Source organism: Camelus bactrianus, chromosome 5, assembly GCF_048773025.1.
Source record: "Camelus bactrianus isolate YW-2024 breed Bactrian camel chromosome 5, ASM4877302v1, whole genome shotgun sequence".
In the NCBI taxonomy this organism is placed as follows: Eukaryota; Metazoa; Chordata; class Mammalia; order Artiodactyla; family Camelidae; genus Camelus; species Camelus bactrianus.
In genome coordinates, this window is record NC_133543.1 from 97346715 (window position 1) to 97356095 (window position 9381).

General features: G+C 43.5%; 1 pseudogene; it reads right to left on the reverse strand.

Annotated features, from left to right (window-relative positions):
• Positions 1 to 2843: 2843 nt before the first annotated feature.
• LOC105069816 (proliferation-associated protein 2G4 pseudogene) lies at positions 2844 to 4763 on the reverse strand (annotated as a pseudogene).
• Positions 4764 to 9381: the final 4618 nt, after the last annotated feature.

The following is a 9381-nucleotide window of genomic DNA, read 5'->3' on the forward strand; positions in this document are numbered from 1 at the left end:
TGGGTAAAGGAAATGAACAGTTGATAGAAGAAAAAGAAAATAGTCATAAAGCATTTTTTAATTCACTTCACTGATAATTAAAGAAATTCAAATGAAACAAGTAGATACCATGTTTATGAAACCAGATTAGCAAAATTTAAATATTTTATTGGTGAGGCTATTGGGAGAGAGACAATGGCAGATGTAAATTAGACACTCTTTAAAAACTAATTTTGTAAAAGCTACCGAATATGCCAGTGCATATCTTTTGATTCACCAATTCCAAATCTTTGGGAAATTGTCTCAGGAGTCTACTGAGAAGTGCTATAGAAATGTCCGTTCATCATTGACGGTGACGGCAAAACATGGAAAAAGCCAACTGCCCATCAGTAGAGTAACAGGTCATGCTCTGCAGCAGTGTATGGAATGGGGTGGGTCTCTATGTGTAGCTACGGGAATTGTCCTCAGATACATTATTAAGCAATGAAGGCAGAGTACACGACAGGGTTATTGCACAATCCAATTTGTGGTGTTTAAAGAATTCACACGAACTAACTTGTACGTAACCACTGTGAAAGAACGTGTTTTCACTCTTGTAATTCTCACTTTTAACTACATGAATGTATACTTTTGTTATTTAAAAGTGTGGTTTTTTTATTTTATTATTTTTTTGGTGGGGGATGTAATTAGGTTTATTAATTTTTGGAAGAGGTACTGGGGATTGAACCCAAGCCTCTGTTTATGCTAAGCATGTGCTCTACTACTTGAGCTATACTCTCCCCACTAAAAGTGTGTTTTATGATGGGATGGAAAATGATATGACAGATATAAAATCACTGAAATGGAGTAATATTATTAATTGAGAGAAAGTTACAAAACAGTATATATATGATAATCACATTTCTTTCTTCATATATCTGTAATCATTTCCAAATGTTTTTTTTTTTTTATATTAAAAAACTATCAGGAAGAATTTGGTCGGAATCTCTAGCAGTAATTATTTTTACATTTGCTTCTTCAATTGAATTGTCTATTATTCTACAAATGATGTCTCAACCTTTAGCACTATTGATATTCGGGGCCAGACAATTCTTTATTTTGGGGCCTGTCCTGTGTCTTTGTGACAATCAGTATGTCTCCAGACATTGCCAAGTGTCCCCTGGGGAGCAAGATCATATTCCCCACACACCCATTGTCCTACGGTAAACATGGTTTATTTATGTACTTTAGGTAGATGGATAGATAGATAGATAGGTAGTTAGGTAGCTAGGTAGGTAGATAGATAGATAGATAGATAGATATCAGGCCAGGTCTTCTTGAAAGAGTGTCCCCAAGAGAATCACACAGAAGTACAACGGGGTATGAATCAGAAAGCAGAAGGGGGAGCCTTGTGCCGATAATCATTTAGCCAGCAGGGAGAGCCATTGCTCACTTCAAGGAAACGAGGTGTAAACTTCCCACCAAAGATAGAATGCCTGAGGATCCCCCCAAAAATGCTCCTTGAGAAAATAATCCAGTAACTGGACATCTCGCCTGCTCAGAGAACACCAGAGCCAAATTACAACGGAACCAGTTAAGCAAAGCCTTTCTTGCCCGTTACCTCCTCCTCTGCTCACTTCAGCCCACAGAGCTGAAGTCCTTACAGAGACCAAAAAGAACAGGTAGTAAAGGAGGAAAAGATTGAGTCAGAAAAAAAATCAGACTATTATCCTGCTGGTGTCCACGCTACAGCAGGTCCCAGCTAACGTCACAGAGAGGATTTAAGTACAATAGAATATTGAATATTAGAGCCGATCAGACTTTTTTGATTGTTAACAGGAGTCTATTCTTGTGATTAATAGGGCCTGGAAAAACGATGGGCCCTCCTCAGACTTTACCAGCTTTAGTGGACGCTGTCATGCCCACGATTCCTCAGGAGTAACCCTGTGCAGGAAGGCTGTGTGTTGCCAATACCTGCAACGCCGGCTGAGGGTTTTGATCTGACCTGGGTGGGTGTCCGACCCTGAGCAAAGCAAACCAGAAGTGCCACAGAACTCAGGCACCTGGAAATTGTCCTCCACCAGTGAGGGGCAGGATTAAGTACCACGGCTTCCTGGCCTCCGGTTGGGGTGGCTCTGTGATACCAGGCCTGAAAACTCCCTCCCCGTTGGCTCATTCCCTCCCTATTTCACCTCCTCACTCCCCCTACCTGTGTGTCCTGGGATTGCCTCCATATAAAAAGGGCTTGCCCTCCAATTCTGTCTCTGGGTCTGTTTCTGGGGAGAGGCAAAAGACGACACCAGGGAAAGATAAGATAGTTTCAGAGAGCAGATTTGAGTTGGCATGAGGGGACAAAATGACATCTTGCTGCTTCTCCACTCAACACATCAATCACACTGGCGTTCTGGTTTTACTCATAGCTGAGTTTCCTGTCTGAAAGCTGGGGACAGGAGGCAGCGGGGTTTTCCATTCTCTTCTGCATGCTCATCACATCTTGAAACTGAATCTAAATAGAGTCAGATACTCATCACACCTCTCTTCTGCCTTCTTCCTGCCCACTGAGCTCTCTCTCCACTTCCTCTTATGATGTCTTCGGAATGGGATGAATTGTACGTGGGGGCAGGGCTGCCATGGTGCACAGTTCATCAGGTTGAAGTTGGTGACTGATCTGTGTCAGGGTGGCTAACTCCCAACAGCCCAATAGCCTTACCTAATTTGTTTTTTCATTTTCTTGTTAAAGTGTAAATTACTCATGGTAAAATTTAATCATTTGCATGTATACTTCTGACACTCCTTTTATACTTTTTTTTTTTTACTCCTGATTTTACTATTCAATTTCTCTTGTCTATTTAAAGTAGTCTTCGGTGGCTGGGAAGCCTGGCCTCCCAAGACCAGAGTCAGTTAGCTGGTGTTGTTGGAAGGGGGTGGGTTGGGGGACTGGGATGAGGACAGGGAGACCCCGCTCTGCTGGCGGTCCTGGGTGGAGAAGACGAAATGCACTTCACAGAGCCTGGGGTGAGGTGGGAAGGGGACGAGGCAGGAGTGGCAAGCTGGGGAGATGGGACCGACGTCAGTCCCCAGCTTCATTCTCTTCTAAAGTTTCCCCACTGGTGGCATTCTCTGCAGTCTTAGAGGCCTTCTTTTTTTTCTTTTTCTGGGTTTTCTGACTTGCAAAAGTCTGGAGGAGTGCCTTGAGCTCTTCATCCTGGGGACTTGTAAAGGTCAGGCTCAAAGGGACCACTGGTTACCCGCATGGGGCCATTGGGCATGAGCAGAACTGTAAATTTAAACTGGGCAACAAATTGACCCTCCTTCTCATTAAATGGCTGCAGCAGCTCATGTTTGGCACACTCCACCACACCCATGCGGGCCTTCTTCTCATCTTCAAATGCTCTTAAAGTAAAGGGCATGGCATCAAAACGTCTTTCGACCTCATTGAAGAAGGCACGTGAAGTTTTCATTTTCAGGCCATACTGCTTAGAAGGGTCTCATTTGTAAATGGTGGTTCTCTGTCCTGCATCCTTAGCCTTGCCCTCTCCTGAGCTGACGAGAACATCCACAGCATATACTTCATGGACCTCAAATTCAGCTTTTTCATGATCCTTCTTCTGCTGGTCTGTGGGATTCTGGATAATAGTTTTCTCTCTGTCACTGACATGCTGCTTCAATTGGTGTGACAGCATACCTTCTACTGGTGTGCAATTAAATGTATGGGCAACTTTGTTCCAGGCTTCTGTCACTTGTGTGTTCTGGTTTCCAGGTTTGACCAGGCGTAGGGCGGCTTCAGCACAAAGGTGAGCTGCCTTAATGACATCTGCTTTCCGCCCTGTTACTTGACTCCCCAGAGCTACATCAACCACGAAGGTGTGAGCCACATTAGCAATGAAGCCATCCACGTGGACCCCAAGGTCAATTTTTACCAAGTTACCTTCCTTGAGAATATAGTCCTGGTTGCTCTTCAAAGGGGAGAAGTGACATACACAGTTATTTACTGAAATGCTGATGGGAAAGGCAATACCTTTCTTCATTTCTTTTTCTTTCTTGAAAAATTTCCCTGTCTCTTCCATTATCACGGCATCACCTTTTTCACACAGGCTCAGTACTGACACACCTGAGCAGGATGCTTCCACCAAAGACCGAAGTACCCAGTTGGCGATGTTGCCCCCCATCTTATACTTGGTCATGACAAGGTCGTTGGCGATAGTCTGCTCCTGCTGCTCGTCCTTGCCCGACATCTTCCCACCACCACCACCACCACCGCAGCCTCGTTTTTCCTGAGCCACCGCCTCTGTTGCCCTTCCCAGCCACAGGCTGTGGCCAGAGCCCCTTCGATCTGTAAGCAGAGCGTGAGCAACAGCCTCCTTTTATACTTATTAAATAAATTTTGCTGTGGACTATAATTCATAAATTAGAAAAGTGTACAACGTAGATATATTGCTGGAGGAATTGTAGGAAAGTGGACAAACTTTTAACATGTTCATAGAGGCATATAACCACCACCAAGGTCAAGATAAGCCATCATACTTACTGCTTTAACTTTCACATTTAGGACTATGATGCATCTCAAATTAATTAATGTATATTGTGTGAGGTAAGGGGTCAAGATTAATTTTTTTTATAAGGTTGTTCAACTGACCCACATTATTTATTGGAAAAAAATTATTTCTTTACTGACTTGCCATGGAGCTTTCGCCACAAATTCAAGAACCATAAATATGAGGACAGTCTCTTGACCCCCTTTTCTGTTCCATCAGACTACTTGTCTATTCTGGCACCACCACCAGACTGTCTTGATTACTGTAGCTTTTTAGTAAGTCTTGGAATCAGGTAGTGTAAGTCTTCCAGGTTTGTTTTTATTCAGAATTACTTTGGCTATTTTAAATTATTTGGATTTCTGTATAAATTTCAGAATCGTCTTCTCAATTACCACCAAGTCACAAGTTAGGATTTTTATTGTTGCCCTGAATCTATAGGTGAATTTAGGAAGAACTGTCACATTTAGTTTGTAACAATGTTTAGTCCTCTAATCCATGAACAAAGTATAGCTCTTCACCTGCTTTGTCCTACTTTAAATTCTCTCTAAATGTTCAGTGTATTCATTATAGAAATCTTAAATCTCTTTCATTAGATTTTTTTCCTGGGTATTTGATATTTTCTTACTTTCTTAAGGTCAGGACCAGAGTAAAACAAGAGATTAGAAGAAGAGTGAATGCTTCCTTAAACTTTGTGCCCGGATGTGTCTGGGTCTAGCTTTACCGTAGTCCCAGCCCTGGCCGTCTTACATGATAGTTCCTTAAAGTTTTTATCTCTAATAATTTGTTTCTAATATGTAAAAATTCAATCAAATCTTGGGTACAGTCTTTGTGTCCAGCAAGCTTTGTAGCCGCCACTCTTAACTCCCGGAGAGGAGAGTAGGGTGTCCAGGGCTCGACGCGTGCCTGTTAAAGCTCAGTGACATGCAGATTCGGAAGGGGCTTCCCCACAGATAGAAAAAGAATGGAGTGTCTGTGTCTTCAAGTATCTGTGGGATGTCCCCCAAGGCTCTCTATCGCATCCCTCCACTTCTGAGTCCCTTACCAGGCTCGCAGTACATCATGGGCAACTGGGAATCCAGGGAGTGGAACCAGAAAGCAGGGCCAGATAAATAACTAAGGGAGGGCAAGCATCAGAAGAAAGAGTCCAGCTTCTGTGAGTCCACAAGGCCCAGGAGTCTGTGCACCCGCTTCCCTCTCTACCCCTTTTATTTCCCCACGCTTTGTGCCCGTTACAGAGGGAATGTGGGGTGATACACAAAACTGCCCACAATTTGGTGAGATGAAATTAATATATAAGGAAATAAAAGAGAAAATGGAGACGTGGACATAAACTGAAATCAGGTAGGGGTGAGCAAAGCTGCAGACAAAAAACCAGGTCAGAACCGGGGAGGGTCAAAGGCAGTGCCAGGGCCAGAACCAGACAGAGATTTTAGAGCAGACCCAAGGCTCTGCTTTACAACTCAGAGACTCCGAATGTGTTTTGACCAGCATCGTCTCTCATCTGGATGACTACATTAGCCTCCTGTCTGTTCTCCCTACTTCAGCTCTGCTCTCTCCCCGCAGTCTGCTGCCGAAAGAGTAACCAGAGTGATCTTTTGAAAACACAAGTCAGCCTCAGAATAAGAGAAAATATCTGCGAATCATACATGTGATAAGAGTCTAGTATCCAGACTATTTAAGGAATTCTTGTAATTCATTAGTGAAAGAGACAAATAACCCAATTTTTAAATGGGCAAAGGATTTGAATAGGCTTTTCTCCAAAGAGGATTAACAAATGGCCAACGAACACATGAAAACATGCTCAGCATCACTAGCCATGCATCAAAACCCCCGTGGAGCACCACTTCATACCCATTAGGACGACTGTAATCAAAAAGACAGACAATGACACGTATCGATGTGAATGTAGAAAAACTGAGACTCTCATGCTTTGCTGGTGGGAACTTAAAAATGGTGCAATTGTTTTGGGAAACAGTTTGGCAGTTCCTCAGATGTTATCATAGAGTTATCACGCGGCCCCAAAATCCTTTTCAGAGGTATGTACTCAAGCTCATTGGGATACTACGAGGCAGTTAAACTGAAAAAGCTGTTGCCACGTGCAACAACGTGGATGAATCTCACTGATTACTGTTGCATCAAAGAGGACAAATGGGTACAAATCGTATAATTCCATTTATACAAAGGTCAAAACCAAGCAAATCTAATTATTTGGCCCATATCAAAAGGACTAGCCCTTGGGCCTCAGGGAAGGCAAGAATCAGAACCTCTATCACCAGGCTCTGGAGCTCTCTTTGCCTCTTGTCTCAGTTTCTGTTTGGGAGTCAACTGCAGTCTCCCCAAATGGCTTCCTCTACAGGGTACAAACCATGGCCCCTGGCTGACTCTGGACTCAGGCATTTCCAACCTCTCACCTGGAACAAGACCTCTCTTCTCTTACTTCCCAATCAAAAAGCGCTAGGGAAGGCTTCTAATCAGCCAGAGATTGTATTTGCTGACCCCTGGCTAGGCCGGCAAACAACAGCATCAGCAGCTCCTACTAGCACTCGGTGGTTGGAGATGGGGAGTGGGAAGGGGTGTCTCTCAAAAGGATTGTGCTAGTCAGACAATGTCCACGTCATTCAGGACTCACCTTCCTGGGATTCACTCCGCTGATGGCTCACTCCTTTCTAGACCGATAGTTTATTCCTGGGTTGGTCCTCAAGCCTTGTAGGCAGCTGGGGAAACACTCCCAGGGGTACCCGGATGAGCTTCCGCTTCTTCCCATTGTTGGCACTGACCCCTCTAGGTGCCCAGTAGCACTTTCTACCTGCAAGAAATCCATGCTTGCCCAGTCAATATGGCAATTCCTACTCAGTTTTAAGTGTTTCTACCTTTCACTCAGTATTTCTGCTTCTAGAAACGTAGCCTGTACTCCTAGGAACCCTCTCACAAGTATCCCAAAAGTATGTGCCAGCGTATCCACTGCGGTATTGTTTATATAAAGGAAAAATTGGGTTGGAAAGGGTTGAGTTCCAAGTATCTGTCAACAGGAAGCTCATTAAATACATGATTATTCATAGACTCAATGGAACACTACAATTGTTTAAAAATGAGATCCTAGTACTGAAACAAGTTATATGTTAAGTCAAAAGGCAAGTTGCAAAACATATCTATGGTATGATGATAAAAAAGATAATGATGCCAGAAATTGACACAATATTGTACACTGACTGTACTTCAGTAAAAATATATTTTAAAAAAGAAGTTAATGATAATAATAATATCTATGTTAGTAGGTGCAGAAAAGAAAAGTTGAGCAACAGACTCCAAAGTATTAACAGTAGTTTTCTGGTACTGGAAGGAGGGGGAAAGGGAGGTGCAGATTTATGAGGGACTTCCATCTTCCAGAGTATGTATTTCTGTATATATAAAATAGATTTAAAAAATCAAATGTCTTCTGTATAGCCCAGGGAACTATATTCAATATCTGCTAGTAACCTATAATGAAAAAGAATATGAAAATGAATATATGTGTGTATATGTATGACTGAAACATTATGCTGTACACCAGAGATTGACACATTGTAACTCACTATACTTCCATTTTTTTAAAGTATTTATTTCTGTAATATTTGAATTTTAAAAGACATGTAAACATAAAACGATGATTTGTTTTTTAAGAAAGGGTCTTGAAAGTTGAGGACAGTGTGACAGATGTTGTTTGATTGCCTTTCAGGCAGATGTCTTGTGCTCACAAGGTTGTTTAAGAATTCAGACTTATCTCTTTGCTCACTGACCCATAACACAACAGACTAAATGTTTGACATGGGAAAATTCTCTTAGACAAAAGGACTTATTCAAGCAGACCTAACAGCCATGAGCTATCTCATAATCAGCAGGGAGACAGACATCCTCGTTGTGCCTGAGCTGGGGGTGGGGAGAGGCTGGTCGGGGCTGCCAGGAGCTGAGACGGCAGCGACTAACCCTTTTCTTCCAATACCAGCTCCGGTGGCCTTGGCTTTGCTGAAGAGCAGGCAGCAGGCTGGGGAGGGCCTGGGCTGGACTGACTGTGGGGGAGCCTGGACGGGAGGCTACAGGAGAGGGGTGAGGAAGCTGCTGCAGGAAGGAAGGAAGCCACGCACTTCAGAGGGCTTTAGAGCTGGAGAAATCATGGAGAAATCATAGAGAAATTGCACAGGGGGAACTGCATCTTTGGATGATGGGGAAATTGCATGCCATAGAAAAGAGGCCTATTTTAGGGAGGCTGGGGTGGATCCTGCATCCTGAGTTTTTCTGGCATGGGGCGGGTCATCTCTGAGTCGGATGAGATTAATACTAACTCCCTGATTTACAAACCACCTCCTACTTTTCCAATTATGTTACCATCTGATCCTTATGTCATTTGATCATCACAACATCGGAGGGAGGCAGGCCAGGCAACTATCACCTGTATGGACAACGGTCACCCTCATGGGGTCCAGCTCCCTCATCCCTCAGCGTGTGGCGTTCCCTCCCCAAACCCATCTGACCATACAGGTCGCATAAGCCCGTTTCTATCTTGAGTCCTAGTTGGAGTCAAGTAGACCCTCTACCACACATTTCATTGCTATTTCAGGGCATGTTTTTTGTGTTTTAACCTCTCTTTGTGGAAGCAGCTGGGAAAGAACTATTTCCATGTCCCCTCAGATGCACAGAGGCAGAGCTGCCACCCCCTCCTTCTTAGGGGCAGCTGGGTGGGCTGAGCACTGGTTTCCCACCAGTCTTAACTCCATCAAAGCTTATCAGAAACTTGCTCCTGCAATTCATCAGGAATGCTGATGTCTTTCCAGAAGGAAATTGCTCATTGCATCACAGAAGAAAAGTTCTGTCCCCAACCAGTTTGGGGACCATTTTTCTTTTACAGGTGGTT